The sequence below is a fragment of the Cydia strobilella genome, chromosome 5 (genome assembly GCF_947568885.1).
Source record: "Cydia strobilella chromosome 5, ilCydStro3.1, whole genome shotgun sequence".
NCBI classification, from domain to species: Eukaryota; Metazoa; Arthropoda; class Insecta; order Lepidoptera; family Tortricidae; genus Cydia; species Cydia strobilella.
Window position 1 is genome coordinate 12,941,713 of NC_086045.1, and position 22,854 is coordinate 12,964,566.

Consider the following 22,854-nt stretch of genomic DNA (forward strand, 5'->3'; position numbering starts at 1 on the left):
TTTAGTAACTTTTGCATTGTTTTTAAATGAAGGGTTAAATTATCTTTAAAATGAACCCACACACTCATACTTTACCTTCAACAACATACGGTTTATAACGGCTTGAAACAAAAATCCGTGGGTGTGCGATTTCCGTGACGCCGAGTGTAGTATAAAACAAAGTCGCTTCCTGCTGCCTGTCTGTGTATGCTTAGATCTTTAAAACTACGCCACGGATTTTGATGTGGTTTTTTTAATAGATAGAGTGATTCAATAGGAAGGTTTATATGTATAATACACGTACGCATTGCACCCGTGCAAAGCCGGGGCGGGTCGCTAGTAATGTCTATTTTAAGAATAACCGCGTCTGTAGCTTCATGAGCGAGGGCATAAGCTGGAGTGGCATGAATCGCCGCCTCACACCCTCGCGCTGTCTCAAAGCCTATCTGAACAGGCCTAAGATATGCAGCCATTTGGTCCCTAACAGCCCGACAGCAGAGTTTGGCTGTAAGACGGCGTATTGTGCTGCCTATAGCAATCGGCCTAATACCACCATCCTTTTTCGTAAGAGCACGGAGAGAAGCCCCATACAGATACGGGCAAATTATGTGGTTAAGTGAGCCCTTTAACAAAAAGTTACATAGCCAATGACTCCAGCTAAATAATTTAATACATTAATTGATATTTTATCTACTTTATGATCAAAATTAAAAAACGTATTCGGACAAAAATACCTAGTTTATGATAATTTGAAAATAAATAAATTAAGGTGCAGTGTGTTTAGCCAGCAGAGTTTTTGAAAAACCATAGCTTTTTTTTTATCATAACCAATACTTCTTTTAGTTATCATAATCATAATCAGAGTAATAGTATCGCTTTAAGGTCGCTAAGCCAGGTAACCAACTCAGGCGTGACTGAGTCCAAATATTCAGCTAGTCTAAAATACGAGAGAAGGGGACAGCGTTAGAATATATGATCAGTGATCTGCTATTGCTGACCGAATGGTCAGTGGTGCTCGCAGAGTGGAGAATATTTCCAACCCCATCTGTATGTCAGAGAATTACAGCGGCCATGCCTGGTTCTCAGCCTATTTAGGCGATACCAAAGTTTGCGAGCGAGGTCAAACCCTTTTGTTTTTTTTGTCGGGTCGGTTAACCGGGCGGTCAGCCCTGTTGTAGCAGAAGATCACTCCGCTTTCCACCGATCTGAGATATTGAAGTTCTTCAGAGTCTGGACTGGGTTCAGAACAGGGTGGATTTAGGGATTTTAGTCGCTGGGGAGGTGGATTGCCATCCGCGCGCTAACAGTCCCAGCAAAATGTCAAAACAGAGATTCGTACCTGACGACAATTCTATGAAATAGTTTGGGGTAGATATCACAATTTCAAACCACCCACTACACATATGTTGAATACCGCTTATCTTCCATATTAAAATTTACTGATTTCAATTGCTTCTCGCACAACTCGAGGATAAAAATGGCGTTCAGTGGAGACGGAGCATAATACAAGAGAGGGTAAAAGAGCACATGGCGGCAATTAAAAATCGCCAAGTACACAAATCCGCTACCGCCGAACATTTAAAATATGGGACAATTCTAGGATCTGGGCTTCATAAACCGAAAATTGTCTCCACTGAACGCCATTATTAAGTCTTGAAGAGACATAAAACTAATGTGTAGTTATTTACTTATCATCTTGGAAAATAAACGAGAAGTGAAGTTTGATGCAGTATAAAAGCAGTTCTGGTCGGTCTCAAAGGACTCGTCTACCTAAGTGCACCTATTCATTTTAGTTGCTTAATATTAAAACGGCCACGGTATTGAAATTCCAAGTAGCTTTGGAGCGGAATAAATTTACCTATAGGTAGATCAGGAAATGTTAACAGATGTTTACGATTGACCTATGACTATAGGCCATTTAAAATAAACTCAATTTATTCTAAGTGATTAAAACTGATACATAATGAGAGGCCTCAAAATACAAGTGTGGTTTTATGAATTACAATTATAACTAATAAGTCACAATTCTACTTTCGTAAAAGAAAATAACCAACAAACAAATGACAACAGTAATGGCGGCAATTCGATCCTCCGTCAAGACGAATTTTTTTATTTTATTATAGACAAACGAATGAATTATCATGTCACTCGAGATCAAATGTCGTGCGGTTTATATTAAAAAAACATACTGAATTGACGTTTCGTATCGATAACTGTTTTAATATCTATGGATACTAGAATAGAGACCCACTTGAGTTCCGACAGCTGTTCCAAATTTAAACTCATAACATTACAAAAATCTATAATGTACATTAAAGTACAGATTTTACCTACTACCACAGATAAGAAAGTTCTCATAGTAAAATTGGTTGTAATAATGCTGGGCATTTCCTACGGTTTCTGAGCGCATTTTAGAGCACTAACGATATGTGCGTAGATAATAGTTATTTGTTATACAAGGGTGCAAAGTTGTATTTTACCCGCGAGTGTGAAATTGAAACACGAGCAAGCGAAAGGATTGTATAGTTGAACCACGAGCGAAGCGAGTGGTTCTAAAATAGAATCCTGAGCGTAGCGAGTGTTTTAACACGCGAGAAGTAAAATACATTTGCACCCGTGTGTAACACAAAACTTTTCCCCTCACTATAGCGAGGAAAGTGCAACATCCACAGGCGTTATAGATCATCTTCTTCACTGGAATCACTCATTTTTTTACGATAAAACGATATTATAACAGAAAACTCTAGAAGTTGTGTATTTTTACGTGTCGGAGTCGCTAAGAAAATTTTTGTTGACAATGTTGTCATTTCTGACAATGCGTTTTGAAATTGCATCGACTCAACTTGTGCGTTCAGAATTACATTCAACATCATTTAAAAAAAAACTGGCCAAGTGCGAGTCGGACTCGCACACGAAGGGTTCCGTACCATTCTATCTATAAAAACGGTCACCCATCCAAGTACTGACCCCCTTGTATGGGAGCCCCACTTAAATCTCTATTTTATTCTGTTTTTAGTATTTGTTGTTATAGCGGCAACCGAAATACATCATATGTGAAAATTTCAGCTGTCTAGCTATCACAGATCACGAGATACAGCCTGGTGACAAACGGACAGACCGACAGACGGACAGCGAAGTCTTAGTAATAGTGTCCCGTTTTTACCCTTTGGGTATGGAACCCTAAAAACAAATATTTCTTGTGGAATTTAAGGTTTTTAACTTAAAATCATTAAATAAAGCTAAATTTGGTATTTTTTATTAAATTCTCAAACCATTTATTTAATGATAATTAATATCGAACGAACCATTATTATGATCGTTTTACGTTTTGTTATCTGTCAAAAGCTACTCAAACGCGCTCCATCCAAGGTCAAATTACTTTCCCCTCTAGTGGATAAAATGCGTTTTTCCCCGCTTGTTTTAAAGGATAAAAGACGGCTTTCCGAGCTAGTGAGGGGAAAAAATATGAATATAATCGTATAACATTTCAGAAATCGAACTATTTGAGTTTTCTAAACTTTATCTTGATATGTATATTATTTATGCTACTAGACCAAGTTTGGTATCGTTTTCGTATAAATCGGGGATGCCAAATTCATTTATGGTATCATATTCAAACCGTTCTCAAGTAAAAATATATAAAAAAAAAAAAAAAACACATTTTTTAACTCCACGCTTAAACCACTGAACCAATTTAGTTAAATTTTGGTATAGAGATACTTAGTATGAGTCCAGGGAAGAACATGGAATAGTTCCTATCTCAAAAACCATCCTGTAAGGGTGCAAAAATGGAGGTGGAAATATGTATGGGGAATCAATAACTACCTGCCGAGATAAGAAACGAGCAATGCGACGAAATATTCAGGCGTAAATTGAGAAATCTTTTGTTGGAAAACCCTCTTTACTCAGTAAATGAGTTCATGGAAATGACATTTTGATTCAGAAATTGTTTAATTTTTTTTTTCTATATTGACATTGTATTCTTTATCATAAAGACGATCCTTATTGGGAGATGTTGACGATTCTTATTGGGAGATATTTATTATTTGTATTATTATATACCTACTCCATTAATATGACACTGTAACCACTGTTCCTATTTGGGATAAATTGACTTTTTATTTATTGTTTCTACTTTTATTGTTCTTGTGTGTTTTATTTTTATTGTTTAGTGTAAGTTTTGACATTGTAAATCTACTTATATTTTGGATTTATAAGTATTTATCTACTTACTCTTATTGTAATTGTGTTGACAATCCTTATTGGAGCTATAATTTTATTTTCATCAGTATTGTTATTATTTTCATTTTTATTTTTATTTTGACGATCATGATAGAAATTCTTATATTTTTGACATTAATGCAAACTTATTATGTAAATTGTCTTTCATGAAATAAATCATCTAATCTAATCTAATCTAATTTATAGAAGATGATCGCACGACAATTTTCCTATGAAATTTCTATTTTCACAACTGGCTTGTCAACTTTGACTCGACGCTGTACTAAAACGGTTTTTGAATTTTTGAATTCTTAATTCATATAGTTTGATACGATGGTATTTTTTATGTGAGAGTGAGATATTTGCAAACGACAAGACTTAAAAGGCGGCACTCGTAACAATAACGTCGCGTCAAGATCATTTTGAACACCCCGCCCGCTCAGCAACCTCTGCTGCTGACTGTACTTCAAATTCGTACTTAAAATATCTATCAGGTAGTGCAACTACGCTAAGAGTCAGACTCAAACAAGTCCGATCAATAAAACAGGTGTAATTTTTTCGACGGCGAATGTATGAGAATTGTAAGGGGAAAATTCAAGGCCTTGGTGGTGGAAACGGCACCACTTTTCAGCCTGGCAACATCAAGTTTCTAGAAGCCTGGAAGTACCACTACAAGGATCAGAAGTCAAACTGCGGTCTTATTATTATGCATACGATACGACACACTTCTAGAGATCCTGATCATTAAATAAAAAAAACCGAATGTTTTGCTCATTTTGCCTTGATAATATGACAGAAGATGAAGTAGTTACCCTCCCGGCAGCAGCGTTGTTGCCAACCCAGTTTTGTGTTTGAGAGCAATCTCATATTAAGTTTAATTCATAAAAAATAGCTTCGTTGTTCGCGTTCTCGAGAAAATAGTTTTTGAAAAAAGGATTTACGATACCTATACACAAAACAGAGATCCAATTTATTTCAAACCGATTTACCTCCGTACGTACGGGCTTTCCAGTTTTTGACAGTTAAACAAATTGAATTTTGAAAAATCCGCTTCCTTTGCGTAGGTGCCTTCCGGGGTAGGTACTTTACTTACACGGTCGGTTACGTTGTCCCAGTTGTTTTAGCTCCAGTAATAATTTAATAAACATTTTTTTTCAGAAAGCCATCAAGTCACTGATTTAAACTTTCACGATTCTTACTCATTATTATTCACAACGGCCGGCGTAAAATAAGTTTTAAATTTACCTCCGACGTTTCGAGGACGGCGTTGTCCCCGTGGTCTCGGAGAAGACTGGCTAAAGTTGACATTAACATCTTCTAGCCGCGCGAGTTCTTCGACCTACCCGCACTTGGTCTTGTTTGTCAACTTGAACGTTTTGCGTACTAGGGATGTGTGTGTGTGTGTGTGTGTGTGTGTGTGTGTGTGTGTGTGTGTGTGTGTGTGTGTGTGTGTGTGTGTGTGTGTGTGTGTGTGTGTGTGTGTGTGTGTGTGTGTGTGTGTGTGTGTGTGTGTGTGTGTGTGTGTGTGTGTGTGTGTGTGTGTGTGTGTGTGTGTGTGTGTGTGTGTGTGTGTGTGTGTGTGTGTGTGTGTGTGTGTGTGTGTGTGTGTGTGTGTGTGTGTGTGTGTGTGTGTGTGTGTGTGTGTGTGTGTGTGTGTGTGTGTGTGTGTGTGTGTGTGTGTGTGTGTGTGTGTGTGTGTGTGTGTGTGTGTGTGTGTGTGTGTGTGTGTGTGTGTGTGTGTGTGTGTGTGTGTGTGTGTGTGTGTGTGTGTGTGTGTGTGTGTGTGTGTGTGTGTGTGTGTGTGTGTGTGTGTGTGTGTGTGTGTGTGTGTGTGTGTGTGTGTGTGTGTGTGTGTGTGTGTGTGTGTGTGTGTGTGTGTGTGTGTGTGTGTGTGTGTGTGTGTGTGTGTGTGTGTGTGTGTGTGTGTGTGTGTGTGTGTGTGTGTGTGTGTGTGTGTGTGTGTGTGTGTGTGTGTGTGTGTGTGTGTGTGTGTGTGTGTGTGTGTGTGTGTGTGTGTGTGTGTGTGTGTGTGTGTGTGTGTGTGTGTGTGTGTGTGTGTGTGTGTGTGTGTGTGTGTGTGTGTGTGTGTGTGTGTGTGTGTGTGTGTGTGTGTGTGTGTGTGTGTGTGTGTGTGTGTGTGTGTGTGTGTGTGTGTGTGTGTGTGTGTGTGTGTGTACACACGCATACAAATCCACGCGTACGAAGTCGCGGGCAACAGCTAGTATTTGATAATGGAATATCCAGAGAAGGAAATGTGAAATAGGTTTATATGGACAACCGGTCGTCCCCTCTCCTCTTAAGAGAACTTTTTTTGTCTAGTTTCTTTTATAGCAAAGAAGATTTGACGAACGCACATTAAAAGAGCAAATTTGCATCTCGACCGATGCAGGGCGTCTAAGTAAGCGGCAAGTCTCAGCATTTACAGCTTTAAGTTAATTTTAATTAGAAAAGTTTCGAGCAATTAGCTGTACTCGTTGCGCTCCAAGCTAGCCAGGTATTCGTTAGTCAGATAAATTGGAATTGTTTAATTTGGTTGCTCTGCATTGTACCTAACGGAGCGCCTTTTATCTTTGTCGTTTGAATATTTTAATGAATTTTAGAAGGATTAATTCTTGAAACAAACCTGTGTTCGAATGATAACGAAATCGACTTAAGACGCGCTTTGTTTGCCTGGTTTGGCTGTCACCGGCTGTCAGTCTATTAAGTTGTTTAGAGGAGCGACATTCGACTTGGTTTAGAGACAGCCCGTGATATCATTAAATGACGCAATATAAATGTGACAACATAGTACTTACTGTAATATAATTGATGTTCACTTGAACTTGCTATGATTTTTCAACCCCATTTATAAACCAGATCTAAAAAATAAAATATCATTCGAGTTTACCGCTTTCTAGTCCTTTAGATTGTGCTTAAGATAAAAATACAAGAAGATGATAATTTAGGATGGTTATTTTTGTTTCACAGTATAAATTGTGCTCAATTAAGAATTAAATAAATTTCGGTGGTGACTCTAAACTAAGGTATCTTACTAATTGTAGCCTTTAGTAGTAGGTCGCATTGTAACGAGTTGTTATTAAAAAAGTCGAATATAGCACCAGTGTTGGTACGTGATAACGTTTTGTTATTGGGAGCTATTTATTCAGCGTTTGCTGAAGCATGCAAATTGTACCAATCAAAGATTTAATTAAATCGTAGAGACGCCAAATTAAATGGCAAAGCATTAATTATGTTGCGCAGTTTTTCAACATAACAGAACGTATTAAAGGATGACCCGGAGCAGCTGTGATCAGTATTTAAAATGTTTTGATAATAATAAAAAACCGGCCAAGTGCGAGTCGGACTCGCACACGAAGGGTTCCGTACCATTACGCAAAAAACGGCAAACAAATCATGTTTGTTGTATGGAAGCCCCACTTAAATATTTATTTTATTCTGTTTTTAGTATTTGTTGTTATAGCAGTAACAGAAATACATCATCTGTGAAAATTTCAACTGTCTAGCTATCACGGTTCATGAGATAAGCCTGGTGACAGACGGACAGACAGACGGACGGACAGCGAGGTCTTAGTAATAGGGTTCCTTTTTTTACCCTTTGGGTACGGAACCCTAGAAATTACAAAATACAATTACAAAATTTGTAATTATAAAATTCGACATTATAAAATTCGGAATAAAAACTTTCGGAATTATGTAGTGTACCCATTTCGATGATATTCTGTCGACAATGTCAGGTCTTAGCAATAATTTGACCTTTTTCTTTGGAATCTTGGAGCTTGTTATGACTTTATGATGTTTATTCTAATTTTCCTGCCAATAGAAAATATTGATGGCAAATCGATCGAAAGTTTCGCAAAAAAACATTTGTATATATGTATGCATTAAAATGGTTTATTTATTTTGATACGAATGACTTAACTAGTCCAGGGGGTATATAAATAATATAGTAAGGTACAGATAAAAAAAGCTCATCTGAAAGTTTTGTATCCTTATATATTCAAAAAACTTTACGGGACAGGCCTTATTATAACTACCTGCCAAAATATGACACCTGTACCCTTTGCTGAATGAAAAGAAGTTATTCATAAACGTCTACTAAAGTTGAGAAGCCGCTAACAATCGTTTGTCCCTTTCCGACGTATTGGTATGATGGAAAGGGACAAACGATTATTAGCGGCTTCTCAACTTTAGTAGTGGACGTTTATGAAAAAGGGGGTTAGTCGCCGTCCGAAAACTTGACGAGTAGTGAGAGTTAGTCATTGCTACATGAAAAGCGAGGTTAATACGACTTGCAACTTGCAACAGATGTGTTGATTTAAGACTACCTGAATTGATAGTATATATTATTGTTGTTTTTTTTTCTTAATCTTTAATACTAGATTAATAATGAACTAATACAGCGAGGAAATGCCGCCAGCATCCTTGGTACAATTTACATATTAGTCGACTGTAGTAGCATTCTAAGTTTATACAGTTTACCAATACTAAATTTAATTTTTCAATAATTTTGATGTTACAAAGCAATTTATTTTATAATATTAAAGTTTATTTAACTTCAATCATAGTTTATTTTATTTTCAATATTGACTTTTGCTGCAGCAAGGCGGGGGCAGATAATGATTTTATGGCGGTATGATTAGTGTCAAACTGTGTGTTGTGCTTCAGATTATGGCTCTGGCAGTTGTAACATTTGGTTAAAACGGTATACCACCAGGTTTTAAGGTACTTTCCTTCCAGGGCAAATTTTTTTTTTCAACACTGTATAGACACAAACATAATTATAACTTGCACCATTCCACTAACCCGGGTTAACCGGTTAAACCTGGAGATACCATGGTTACCAGTACAATTTAACACTGAGTTAACGATTTAACCGGTTAACCCCGGGTTAGTGGGATGGTGCAAGTGGTGCTTAACCAATTTGCACAAGCCAACTGTCGTTATCTAATCTGTTTATAGAAACTAATGGTGATTTTAAATGAATTATTCAACAAGAGAATTCGTCATTGACGTTATCAGCTTTGAGCTAAACCGTCCAAACACATGCAATTTAACCACCGGTCGCATGTCCGTTCCCTGTGTAATTACGAGTAGCTTTACTTAACTCCAATTGAAGTGTCAGCCGTTCATCTGAATCATTAATAGTGTCAACACCTGCTGGATTGGATGACTCACTATTACCAGACTAGAAAAGAAAATAACATGTATTATGATGAGCCGACTGGTTATTAGAATGTATGGAAAACCAGTCGGCTTATCATTGATAATTATAATTTGGCTGTTAGAAAAGAGTTAACTTAGTAATTAAACATTAAAATAATTATTATAATGTAAACTAAGTACGTTTAGTCTAATCCCTGTATCTATAACTGCTACACATAATATGTATAATAATGCCGACTGGTTATTAGAATGTATGACTCATGTTATTTTCTCATCCAATCCACCAGGTGTTGACACTATTAATGATTCAGATGAACCGCTGACACTTCAATATAATACTAATACCAAGTTCAAATCCGTGAAGATTTTATTTTTCAAATAAATACCTTTTTCAATATTATTTATAGTGCTTATAATCAGCACTAAAGATTGCAAGTATAAGTAAATTTTGAAGCGCTCTTTTAAATTTTGCTTGTGGCTATGCAGTCACATTGATGAAAGAGAATAGCATTATATTATGCTTGTTGTTAAGTCAATTAAGTACTTAGATGAAAACATAAAAAAAATAGGCAATAAAATAAAATTAATTAATAGGAAATTACAAAGCAAGCTCAAGGCAAGAAGGTCCAGGAGCGAACACGCCCGCGATTGTCAGGGATAGGGATTGACAACAAATTGCGTAAAATTTGAATATAATCCTACCTTACCGCACAATTTTGGACATATTGCAATCCTTGATGTCTAAACAATAGATCTATCTACATAAAAATGATATTTCTCAAGTAGCCAATTAAAAATAAAACATATTAGTTGCAGCCTCGCATCCGTGCCTTTCAGAGGTCATAAAACCAAGAAAAGGTTTACTTAACCTAACCTGAAACCTTAAGCTCCACTTGCACCATCCCACTAACCCTGGGTTAACCGGTTAAACCGTTAACCCAGTGTCAAATTGTACTAGTAATCTTGGTAACTTCAGGTTTAACCGGTTAACCTCGGGTCAGTGAATGTTGCAAGTGGCCCTTAGTCTGCAAAGTTGTGTACCGTTGTAATCTAGAAAGAGTTGTTGTTTTCTTGACAGATACTCGTAATTCGTGTGACACAGTTTGTAATTTTTCATTTCATGAAGTCTTCAAAGACCTTGATCACGGAGAGAAAATAAACATCTATGATAACTCAACTTAAAATAATTGTGTTCCCCATGACACTATCTATAATACAAAGTACAGAGCAAAGATCACCGCAATGTTTATGCTCTGTGCTTGGTTTTAATAATAGTACATTTCGATGCTAGTGCGGAAAGTATGTCATTACCTCACGAGTACCGAGATACCTTGCCACGAGCCGTAGGCGAGTGGCAAGACTCGGGACGAGTGAAGAATGACATATCCGCACGTGTATCGAACGATGATTTTTAATACAGTTGCGAAAAAATAAGAAAAGCAACAAGTAGGGAATGAAGTTAGAAACTTTTATATTATTAATCCTGTGACACTGACATCATTGACATTTTTATTATTGAACCCACTTCAATGAAAGTTTTTTTTTCAAATGCATGTTCTATAAGACAGAAACAATTGTAAATATTAAAACATTGTACTATTATTACCTAAATATCGTTATTTACGATTATTTGTGTATCGTATATTTATAAAAACAATATCGAATGTTGCCTTTGGAAACTTAAAACATTCTTGCAGTAAGAAAATACGACTCTTCTTTGACAGGCGTTCCGTTCCATTCAGACAACTTATTAAGAACGGTTTTTCAACATTAAAAAATAAACGTGTTATAATACTTATAATGATGAAAAGGTAAGTAATAAAATATGAAATATGCATATTTTTCGTATTCTTACATTAACAGTAGGTTTTTATGTTGATTACGACGTTTAAAGGAAACTAATATTAACACTCATCAATAAGTAGTCATGAAGTTGCGGAAAGTTGGTATTCGCGAACTAGTGCTTTTTACTTATCCAATTTTTTTTAAATTTATACTTGTTCCAATTCATGACTACTTATTGATGAGTGTTAATATTAGTTTCCTTTAAACGTCGTAACCAACATAAAAACCTACTGTTAATGTAAGAATACGAAAAATGTACATATTTCATATTTTATTACTTACCTCTTCATCATTATAACACGTTTATTTTTTAATGTTGAACGGAATAGCTATGGAAGGTAGAGGTAGGAATAGCTGCACAGCACTCTTCTGCTGTCAAAGAAAAGGCGTTTTTTCTTACTGCAAGCTAAGTTTCCAAAGGCAACATTCGATAATTAATGTTTTTATTCATACTTGTTGTTTTTCTTATTTTTACGCAACTGTATTAAAAACGTCGTTCGATACACGTGCGTAAATGTCATGCTTCACTCGTCCCGAGTCATGCCACTCGCCTACGGCTCGTGGCAAGATAATTCTGTGCTCGTCGAGTAATAACATACTTTCCGCACTAGCATCGAAATGTACTATTTCATTACACGTTGCACGTAGGATTAAATGTGATGTCATGCAGAAGTAACTGTTCCATTTGTGCCCCAAACGACGGCAGCTGGCTTTATGTTTGATTTTTATTTCTTAGTGCTACAGTATACTATTGTTTGGCTAACCGCAATGGAGGAATGTCGCCTGGTTTAATGCAATCTTGTTCCTTATAAACTGTACTTAGCACTGCAGGCTGAGTATCTGTGGTTGCATTTTGACACGGCTTAGTTGGAGAGACTGTTGTTTCAGCATTACTCGTAGTTACAAATCAGCACATAAATGAGAATTACGTTGTAGTATTGTCTTGTATTACTACGAATATAGAGTTGATGAATAAATATAGGATTTTGCAAGATGGGAACCAAAATAATTCATTTTATCAGCACTCCAATATCAACTGCAACTGCATTTCTGTTGCGATATTACTACGGCGGCGTTGATGCCACCGCTGTATTTATAGGTATATCAATTTCCTTTATAAGACGAGTGGCGGAACCAATGTCATAATCGCGGCAGTGATGCAGCGGCGGACGCCACTCATTTTATCAAGGAAATTGACAGATACAGTGGCGGCATTAACGCGTCTGCAGTAATGTCATAACAGTAATTAAGCTGCAGATGACATGCGAATGTCACCTCTAGATGTTCAATCCATCTCGCGCCATCCGAATATCACCTTAAAACGTGACGTTCGGATACGTGTTTATGAAATGGTGCAAGTGTCCCACATAGGCAAGTCTCCCGGACTCCCCCAATATTAAGAGGGCATCGTCACTCCAGTGGTCCAGTCATTAGGGGGATTGTAACTTCATCACTTAAACGGAAAAAAAGTGGCCACCATATGCCGTTTAGGTGATGAATCAAGAGATAAGTAAAATAAAACTATACTGTGACAAAGCTTATGACGTGTAAATGTACTATTTACCAATAAATCATTATTCATTAAAAATACCAAAAGTTGGGGAATCAGTAGGACTACGACCGTTATTAATAAAACACCTAGGAGGATATAGGTAACCAACGGAGACGCCACATCTATAATTTGCTATACAGAAAGTCTGCCAATTTTTGCGGGGATAGATGCCATGTCAGATAAACGTCAGTCCATACATTTTGTATGACCATTGGCTGACTATTTTCGACAGAGGGCAACGCCTGTTAATGACTACTACATTGGGTTATGTCTTCCTAGTAAAACACGGTTAAGTCCAACCAAACGCTTACCTAATAAGTACCTAATCTATGTATGTTTTACGAATCATTGTTTTGTAGATTTTTTTGTCAACACTATATTATTTCTAAATAGATTTCATGCTAATAAGACAAGAGTAAACGGAAATGAAGTACATTGATTAAATATAAAAATATTTTGTTTCTAATTTGTACATTTTGCGGAGCAGTTGTACAGAAATAAAAGTTGACACAAATTTAAAAACATACATTCATTTTAATAAGTATAAAAGCTGCGTCCATTAGAATCCGCAAAATGAGACGGTCAAATCCCTGGTGGGGTGATGTATGCAAATTAGTTGACAAGTTCAGAGTCCCTCGGGCATCGTGGACGGTTGCGCAGCACACATTAATCGATGCTACTCTTACTAAAGGGATAGTACACATGCACTGCAAAATGTAATCTCGTTATGGTATGTAGGAGCCTTTAAAACCATTTTCACTAGCCTTTATCCATTTACTAACCTTGAATCAATTGTGCCATATAGATATATGTCATAATGATAAGAACTATGCTTCATGACTAGATTTATTTATTTCATCGTGTGAAGTTTAGGACCTACTTACATTTAATGTCTAATTTAATGTTTAATGGCTCCGCAAAAACCTCCCAAAACTCCAGAACATCATCGTGTACCTACGTGAAACACATTCTAATATCACAATGACAATAAACTTAATTTGAATTTAATTTCAAATCCATAAATTCTTAGTCAAAAAGTACGCAGAGGTTTTAATACGATTATTAAATCACATTTACAATTGGGTCTAACGCGAATTGATTTTGAATTGATTTAATATGTGTTCAAAACGCGAAACTTTTAAATGTCATAATACGATTATTACCTACTACCTTTCCTTACTTTTTGAACTGGTAATATATTAATGAAGATTCCTTGAAATCTTATATACCTGACGTATAATAGTTATTCTGTGACCTGACCCCTGACCCCTGTTTTGGTAGTTATATGCAGGGGAATTTAGGGGTCAAATGTTACCGGAAACGGTTTGTAAGCTTAACCAGTACACTATATTTTTTGAATTAGATTCCCCTACGTTATTAACACCTATCGAGCAAATTAGGCACTACTTAGTTAGGTCACCTGTGTTAAAGTGACATGTTAGTTATTATCAAACTTAACTTCGCTATCTTGTTTGACATGGATAGTAGGTCACTCACACAAACAAGCGCTAAGCAAAATTTTCTCAACGAATTTTTCAATAATAATATTGAATTGGTCATTATTTTTAATTTTGCTCAGACTAACGAATCCATACTACCTAAAAATCAAGGTTTAAAATGCAGAAAATCTACGTATTAAGAGAAAAACTGTAAATAAAATTATATGATTATGTGCGTACTTATGCGTATAGTTAGGGAAAAAAGTTTGCTAAAAATTATTTTTATATTCTAGTTTTCAATTACCTAAACAAAACACTAATAAACATGTAACATATATCAAATATCTAACTCTTATCAAAGGAACTTGGGTATTTAGCAGAGTTACTAATAGAGTCTACTAGTTAAAACACTAGTTTACTTGGTGAAAAATATACCCCTATTTCAAGTGACAACAGAGAGCAGCAGTACAAAAACCGGCCAAGTGAGAGTCGGACTCGCGTTCCAAGGGTTTCGTACATTACACAATTTAAACAATGTATTTTTTATGTGAAATGTCTTTAAAAAACCCGTATGGGTCGGATCAAAAACTAAGTAATTAAGGCCGACTCACGCTTGACTGCACATTTCTAATAGGTTTTCCGGTGATCTATAGGTAATAGGTAAAGATCTATTTTGTGTATTTTTTTCAAAATTTTTGACCCAGTAGTTTCGGAGATAAAGGGGGGAATGGTCATTTTTTGCCTATTTTCTTGAATAACTTCTAAACTATTTATCTTGAATTTATAAAAAATATATATTTGAGATTCTCACAATGAGCTCTTTCATTTGATATGTAAGACGATATAGTTTGACAAACTTTATTTTTTAATTTTCTTATTTACCCCCCAAAAGTGGCCCCCGTGGGTAAAATTAATTTGTTTACGTTACATGTCCATCTTTGGGTCACACACTTACATATGTGTACCAAATTTCAACTTAATTGGTCCAGTAGTTTCGGAGTAAATAGGCTGTGACAGACGGACTGATAGACAGACAGACAGACAGACAGACAGACGCACGAGGATCCTATAAGGGTTCCGTTTTTTCCTCTTGAGGTACGGAACCCTAAAAATACAAAAAAAAACCGTTACTATCCTAATTTAACCTAGTGTCATATACTCGTGTCGTAATAGGACTAATACTGATGTGCCAGCATAAATACGAGTACACACATGCAACCTTCAATACGTTCTAAGTTTCATGTAAAAGTAGACGTTCGTGTAAGCGAAGAGCAAAAATTCTCACTGTTGCAAAAAGCTATCCTAAACCTAAAATTGTTTACCATTTCAGTGAGAACAACAGATTTTTCTACATCGTTATCAAACAACATGCTGGCTCACCTTAAAATATTTAAAAATCTCTCTTTATGCGGAAGTTTTAGCCCTTAACTTTTCCAAGGTAACGGAGGTTCGAGATTTCGAGAACCATCGTCTTAAGCCGAGGGTGCATTTTAATTTTTTCCCACCTCGTTCTATCGACACACGCAATATTTTTTAAACTGCTTCCAGTTTTATGGGGGTGTTAGTATAATCAGGAGCCATTATTTAGGATTGGATTGCCTTTAGCTTTATAATTTTGAAGAAAGTTTTATGATTTTTATTTGTGTGGAACATTATTGTTATTTTGTTTGTCTTGTTGTATAATGGCTTCTCTACATGATGGCCAAGCATTGGGCCAGCGAGATGGGCATGCGATGGTTGAACGTAACTACACGATGGCGACATTCATTCATTCATTTGTGGCGACATTGATTTTTCAAGATGGTCGTGGAAGCATTAGCCACCGCAGCAGTTTATATATACGCCACGTACCAACATTTTCTTAATGTGCACAATAATAAAGTAATTAAAAATTGGCGTAGAAGACGGTGGATGTTATTTATCCATTGTAATAGAACTAAGTATCTAAGTCAATTTAAATTTGTGCAAAAACTCTTGAAAGCTTTAAAACCCTACTGAAAAATCATTACTTGTCTCTTCCTTAATGTGCCGCTGTGCATATTGTTGGATAATGAAACCGATTGAGGTGTCTACTAATTACACCTGAACAGCTTGTTTTAAGTGCCCCGCCACGATCAACAGATACCGTTCTGAAGCGGCAAACTTGAATACTGTCAAAGCTAGAATTTTTCAAAGTCCAACGCACGATCGTATCAGTGTCCTGTAAGGGTTAGAGAGGTATACCTATTTATATAATCTCGTAAGCTACTGTCTTATTATTTTCTTCGAGTTACAGAGGTTTGTTATTAAATAACCATTGTTGTTGTTTAAACATTGTTTACAAATTTATAAAATGTAGCTCCTTTATTTAATTAAGGAAACGGTAGGTCTAACTTTAAAATGCAATGTATAATTACCACGCACTTTGTAAATGACCGTTTGTTTCTTTTTTCATAATAATAAAAAAATAACTTCGGATCTATGCAGAAGAGTCATTGAAAATTGTACCACTCGGATCCGTGACACTGTAAAAAGCCGAGGCGGGCATTTGAACGATGTCATATTCCACACTTAATGGCACATACCTATATTATGGGCCTTTAAAATAAAAAAACCGGCTAAGTGTGAGTCGGACTCACACACGAAGGGTTCCGTACCATTAACTATAAAAACGGTCACCCATCCAAGTACTGACCCCGCCCTACGTTGCTTAACTTCGGTCAAAAATCACGTTTGTTGTATGGGAGCCCCGCTTAAATCTCTATTTTATTCTGTTTTTAGTATTTGTTGTTATAGCGGCAACCGAAATACATCATCTGTGAAAATTTCAGCTGTCTAGCTATCACAGATCACGAGATACAGCCTGGTGACAGACAGACAGACAGACGGACAGACAGACGGACAGCGGAGTCTTAGTAATAGGGTCCCGTTTTTACCCTTTGGGTACGGAACCCTAAAAAAGAATTTGTTAATGCCTCACAGTCTTCACACACAGCTTGTTTTATTCCATTTAAACATCTACACGCCCTTTGTGAAAAACCCTTTAGTAGTTATTTGTGTTGCTTAACTTCAAACTCGGTTAAATCCATTCGACCCTCTCAGCAAATATCTACCCTATTACCTTTAATTATTAATACCAAAATCACATAATCTGACAGATGGATTTACCTGAGTTTAAAGTTAAGCGACTCATTTATTGAACAGAGCTATCGGGATTGATAGCCTAATTAAGTCTGTTTCTCCATCAAAAAACAGAAAATGAAACTAATGGCCAAGTACATATTTTAAAATATGCATTTTACGAAAAAGTCTCAAAAACATGTTTAACAAAAAGTAGTATGGCCCTTCGAGTGAAATAAATAAATAGATAAATATATATTATAGGAAAATTATTACAAAAAATTACTAACGGCCGATTAGAACTTTAAGATACGTCAAAAATTACGTCTAGATACGATATGGATCAGATAATTTTGTCAGTGTCAAAAGTAACGTTTCTTCAAACAAAAACGTCACTTTTGACACTGACATCTAATCCATAACGTATCTAGACGTATCTTAAAGTTCGAATCGGGCCGTAAGTCCCACGGTAAGCTCAAAGCACGACAAGTTATAGTGGTCAAATATAACATTTTTTTTTAGTAAAAATTTTACAGCCGTGAAGGTAATCGAAGTTTACTTCGTCTTAATGAAGTTAAATGTCTGTGTCGTTTTCAAGGACGCTCTGACAGGTTTTTCGTATAAAGATACAAGCAATTTTGGTACTTATGTTAAGCGACAATGTGGTACCTTTTGATTGAAAACGTCACATTTCGAGTTATAACGAGGTTATAAGTAGGTTATGGGCTTTGAAGGTAACAACGGAATAGCATTTTATTTCGTGTTTACGAGGATTTTGCCTTATCGAGGTTCGAGTTATAACGAGGTTCCACTGTATATACAATCCCTCTAAAATCAGTTGAAAGCAAGTTCAACTTCAACGTAACGTAGCATTACCTTATCAGAATCAAGAAACTGCTTTTTAACATGCAACTCATAATTCCAGTTTTGAAGTACGACCTAAATTAATTAGTCAATGTCTCGTTGAAAATCTAGTTTAAATCTGTCAGCAGCTAGAGCTGCCACATTTTATTCATAAAATTCACGCAGATAACTGACGAATAAAACGAATTTTCTTATCTAGTTCGTACACTTATTTAAGAACCTTTCAGTACTGGTTAATGCCAAAAATGCAAAATTAAATACATTATACTACGTAATATCCAGCCGGCAGTTACTAGAATAAAATTGTATTATCTTCGTACAAGACACAACATTAAACCTTAATAAAAAAAATCAACGTTCTTAGTGTTGATACATTCTTAGTAAAGAAGTTGAATGGTGCATAATGATAGGTACCTGCTTAAACATTTTGTGGTCCGTGTATTACCTCTGCTCGTCAACAAAAAAAACATTTGCTATGGTCGCTATAAGATCAACACCTAGCTAAAAAAACACCGTTTTTTTAACCACACCAAACCTAGGAAAACATAACAAAACAAATCAAAATGAACGCTATTAAATATGTACCTATCATTCAAATTCACTTCGCCAATATGAAGAAACCACTCTGAATTTGCATGAAATTACTTTGCCTATCTTGAGGATGAAATGCTATGTACTCAACAGTTTTTAAAGAATAAAGAGGAATCGCTTCGCTCGTCGTCGCATCTACTACTATTAGCCTTAAGCTGAGATTGCTCAAGACCCCGGCAAGAGGCTGTCCGTAGGGAGGTGTATATCTCTGTACACTTTCTATGTAAATTTTAATTTTTTCTTATACACTTCTTCGTTCCATCTATACCAACGTAAGTTTATCAGCTGCATCTGTCGCACTCAAATCGCATCTCGTAGATAATGCCAGTTTATTCACACTTTTCGATAATGTTCTGCCGTAAAAAGACTGATCTTTAAAGCTAACTTTTGAAACTTAAGTCCTTCTTACGTAAAGAAATCATAAGCCGTAAGCCAGTGCGTCATGCTACCAGAATTAGATCAGCCGGGTTAGCTAAGGTCAACGCAATTAGTACTTAATTGGCCAAAAGGGGTCCATTAAACCGAACATCATGTCATAATCTTAAATTCAGTTTTAAATGTGCGTTATTTGAAGAGTGACGTTTATAATAGTGATAAGTTTGTTTGGAATAGACTTTGCTGTTGTGCAGGTTTTTGTAGGTGTTTGGTATGTCTTAAACATGTTTTAGCATGGTAGAGCCTAGACTATTTTAATAGAAGATGAAATTTGCTGCATATACAAAAAGAATAAATTATGTTATGAATTATGGTATGATTATGTTACGTTTTGTACACACAGTAAAATCAAAATTAACTTTTGTAATTTACCGCTAACATCTACATAGGTGAAAACTGCTATAAGTGAGTTAAAAATACCAATTTCATAACTTTTACGTGAAATGAGTAAATCACATGTCTTCGAAAATATTTCATTTATCAATTAAAAATGTATGTACACTATTTTTAGAGTTCCACGCTACAAAAAAAAACGGAAGATAGGGTATTATAGGATCAAATTTGGTACTCTTAATTATGTAGTAAGTCGGTGACCCAGAGACGGACAAGTAACCTAAATAAATAAATTTACACCTAACTGCCAATTTTAGCGTGTATTTTTGGGTGACACATTTTACAATGGCTTCTAATGTGAGGATTATAGGTAGCTACATAATTATTATATTACCTATTACATGTATTTGCAATTTCAAAATAGATAATATTGAATTAATTAAAAAAAAAATAGGTGAAAGTTGAACATGCCCCCCCACCTCCTCCCCAACTCCTTATCTACTAAACGTCTGGGCCTTTTTTTAATCACCAAAAAATAGTTCATTACCCAATATTATACATTCATATTCCATATCATCCAACCGTCATTTCTCAACTGACTGGATTTTTTTTGTTTGAAAGTATTTATATATTTATAGATTAGTCCCATATTTTGTCAAAATCTAGTTCTGATGATGGGATCCATGAGAAATTGAGAAAACTTATAGGCATAAAACATTTCTAGAAATATATACTCAACTATAGTGAACTAGCTTTTACCCGCGAATTGGTCTGCGTAGAATGATGAGGATGATTCTTCTGTTGATGATTTCTCCAGGCTTGAACTATCTCCGTACCAAATTTCGTCTAATTCCGTTGAGCGGTTTAAGCGTGAAGAGGAAACAGACATACAGAGTTACTTTTGCTTTTATAATATTAGTAGGATTTTTTAAGTCTACCTATACGATTTTATTTGTACGATATTAATTTACTAAGGCCAGATTCTAATTTCACAGTAAATCAAAAAACCTTACCTGCCAAAATGTACCTACAGCAAAAATAAAATCACATCGTATTTTATATAGTAATCTATATAAATACATATTCATTCAGTTGCAATGGCAGATACCTACCGACAATTATTTATCTTGTGTTATCTATACTTATAATAAAGCGGAAGAGGGTCGAAAGTCTGTACATGGAAGATATTCGAAAAAAAATTGGCTGGGGATACTTAGAATCGATAACAGAACACATTCCAACAGTTTTTAGAATTTTTGTCTGTTTATCTGTTTGTCTGTTTATCTGTTTGTCTGTTTATTTGACCGCGCTACAAATGAAAACGGCTGAACGGATTTTGATGCAAACTTTACTAATCTGTCGAAAAAATCCACGGCCAGGTTATAGGCTATAAAAATTTGAGAAATTTTACCCCTAAGGGGGTTAAAAAGGGGGATGAAAGTTTGTATGGAGTTCAAGATTTATTTTAAGCTAGCAATTTGAAACTTCGTAAGAAGATATATTATTGAAATACAAGAAAACTAATTTCAGCGTTTTTGAAAATTCATCCCATAAGGAGGTGAAATAGAGGTTGAAAGTTTGTATGGAGTTCAATTTTTTTTTTGAGTGCGTTACTTGAAACTTTGTATAATGGGCATATTATTATAATACAGGAAAAGTAATTTTAGCGTTTTCAAGAATTCGTCACCTAACAGGGTTAAAAGGGGGTTGAAAGTTTGAATCCATTACAAATGCTTTGAAACTTCTTAGAAATGTATGATAGACGATTACAAAAAAACTAATTTTGACGTTTTTGGAAATTTAACCCCTCAGGGGGTTGAAAAGGGGATGAAAGTTTGTCTTGGGGTGCAAATTTTATTTTAAGTCAGGAACTTAAAACTGCAAAACGTTAATTATATTAAAAAGCAAGAAATTTTTTTTCAGCGTTTTTAAAAATTCATCCCCCATGGAAAAAGGGGTTAAAAACTTTATCTTGATAACTATATTATTTTAGCTACTAGGCCAAGTTAGGTATCGTTTTTGTATAAATCGGGTATGCCGAATTCATTTATGATATCAAAATGACACCATTCCCGAGTGAAAACACAAAAAAAATGAAAAAAACTTTTTTTAATTTCTCTTTACGCTTAAACCGCTAAACCGATTTAGATAAAATTTGGTATAGAGATAGTTTGAGTCCCGTGGAAGAACATAGGGTAGTTTTTATCCAAAAAATGGAGACTGCGTTTGCATGGAGAAGCGGCCGTGCCCTTTCCTCTTAATAATGGTCACGAATTTTTCAGTAAATGTCAAACGATTTGGGACTTATACGCGTTACCATGCCTTCCCGAAAAAAATCGAATCTTTCGCGAAAGTCTCGCAATGCATTGCGGCCACAAGGGGCACGGTCTCAGGAGTCTAAGAAAAACCACGGTGAGAGACTCAGTGGCGCTAGCCAGGCAGGTCGCTTCGCTTTCGGCTGAAACGGCAAGCCAGCGCGAGTCTCGATTGTGATCCCAAATACATCGTACGCAATACATATATAGGCGCAGATCCTGACGGAGTGTGGCGCCGGAGAAGCCGTGTACATCCTGCGTATCCCCCTCCATTCCGAGCAACTTCCCGTTCCGCTTTAAGCGCCTACAGGTCCCCGTGAGCGCCTGCTTCGCTATGACTATCAACAAGTCGTAGGGGCAGACGCTACGCAGTTGCATTTCCCACTCCGAAAACAACAAAAAAAGGGGCAGACACTGCCCGCCGCCGGCGTCATGCTTAGACTGATTTCACTGGAGGACCGATTTGGATGACATGATTTTGATGGGAACACCCAAATATTCCGAAATACGTTTTTTCGATTTTTATAACCACGACTTTCATAATCCCGATTATTTATAAGTCCGAAATATCAAAATTACGATTTTTAAAAACACGATGGAATAAAATCACGAATGTGCTATTTCCGAAAACTTTAAATCCGATTGTCACTTGACAGAAAGCTTAAAGTTCCGATTTTACACTTTTCCGAAAATATTTTTTTTCCGAATTCCTAAATTCCGAAAAATCATTGTCCGATCGGAAATAAAATAATTCGGTATTCAGAAATTCGGTTTTTTAAGATTGGAAAAATGAAGTCCGTGATATTCAAATGAAGACTCACGTTTTAGTAATTATTACGGGTACCTGTCGTGCCGCGTCATGGCATTCGGCATAAAATATTTTTGGCATAAAAATTCGGCATAAATAAATTAGACAGAACTGCGAACCGGAACTGTTGCTAGAAGTGGGTTAGGTTAGGTTAGTGGGTTAGGTTAGGTTAGAACTGCGAAAGTTCGCAAGTGGCGGGAAGAAGCACGA

General features: G+C 36.0%; 1 protein-coding gene across 1 annotated transcript in view; it reads left to right on the forward strand.

The window, feature by feature from the left end:
* Positions 1-19,316: 19,316 nt before the first annotated feature.
* LOC134741656 (hemicentin-2-like) overlaps positions 19,317-22,854 on the forward strand; it is a 253,547-nt gene continuing 250,009 nt past the window's right edge. The window contains exon 1 of the mRNA XM_063674516.1: positions 19,317-19,394. The gene's annotated coding sequence lies outside the window, so the exon portion shown is untranslated. The remainder of the gene's footprint in view (positions 19,395-22,854) is intronic.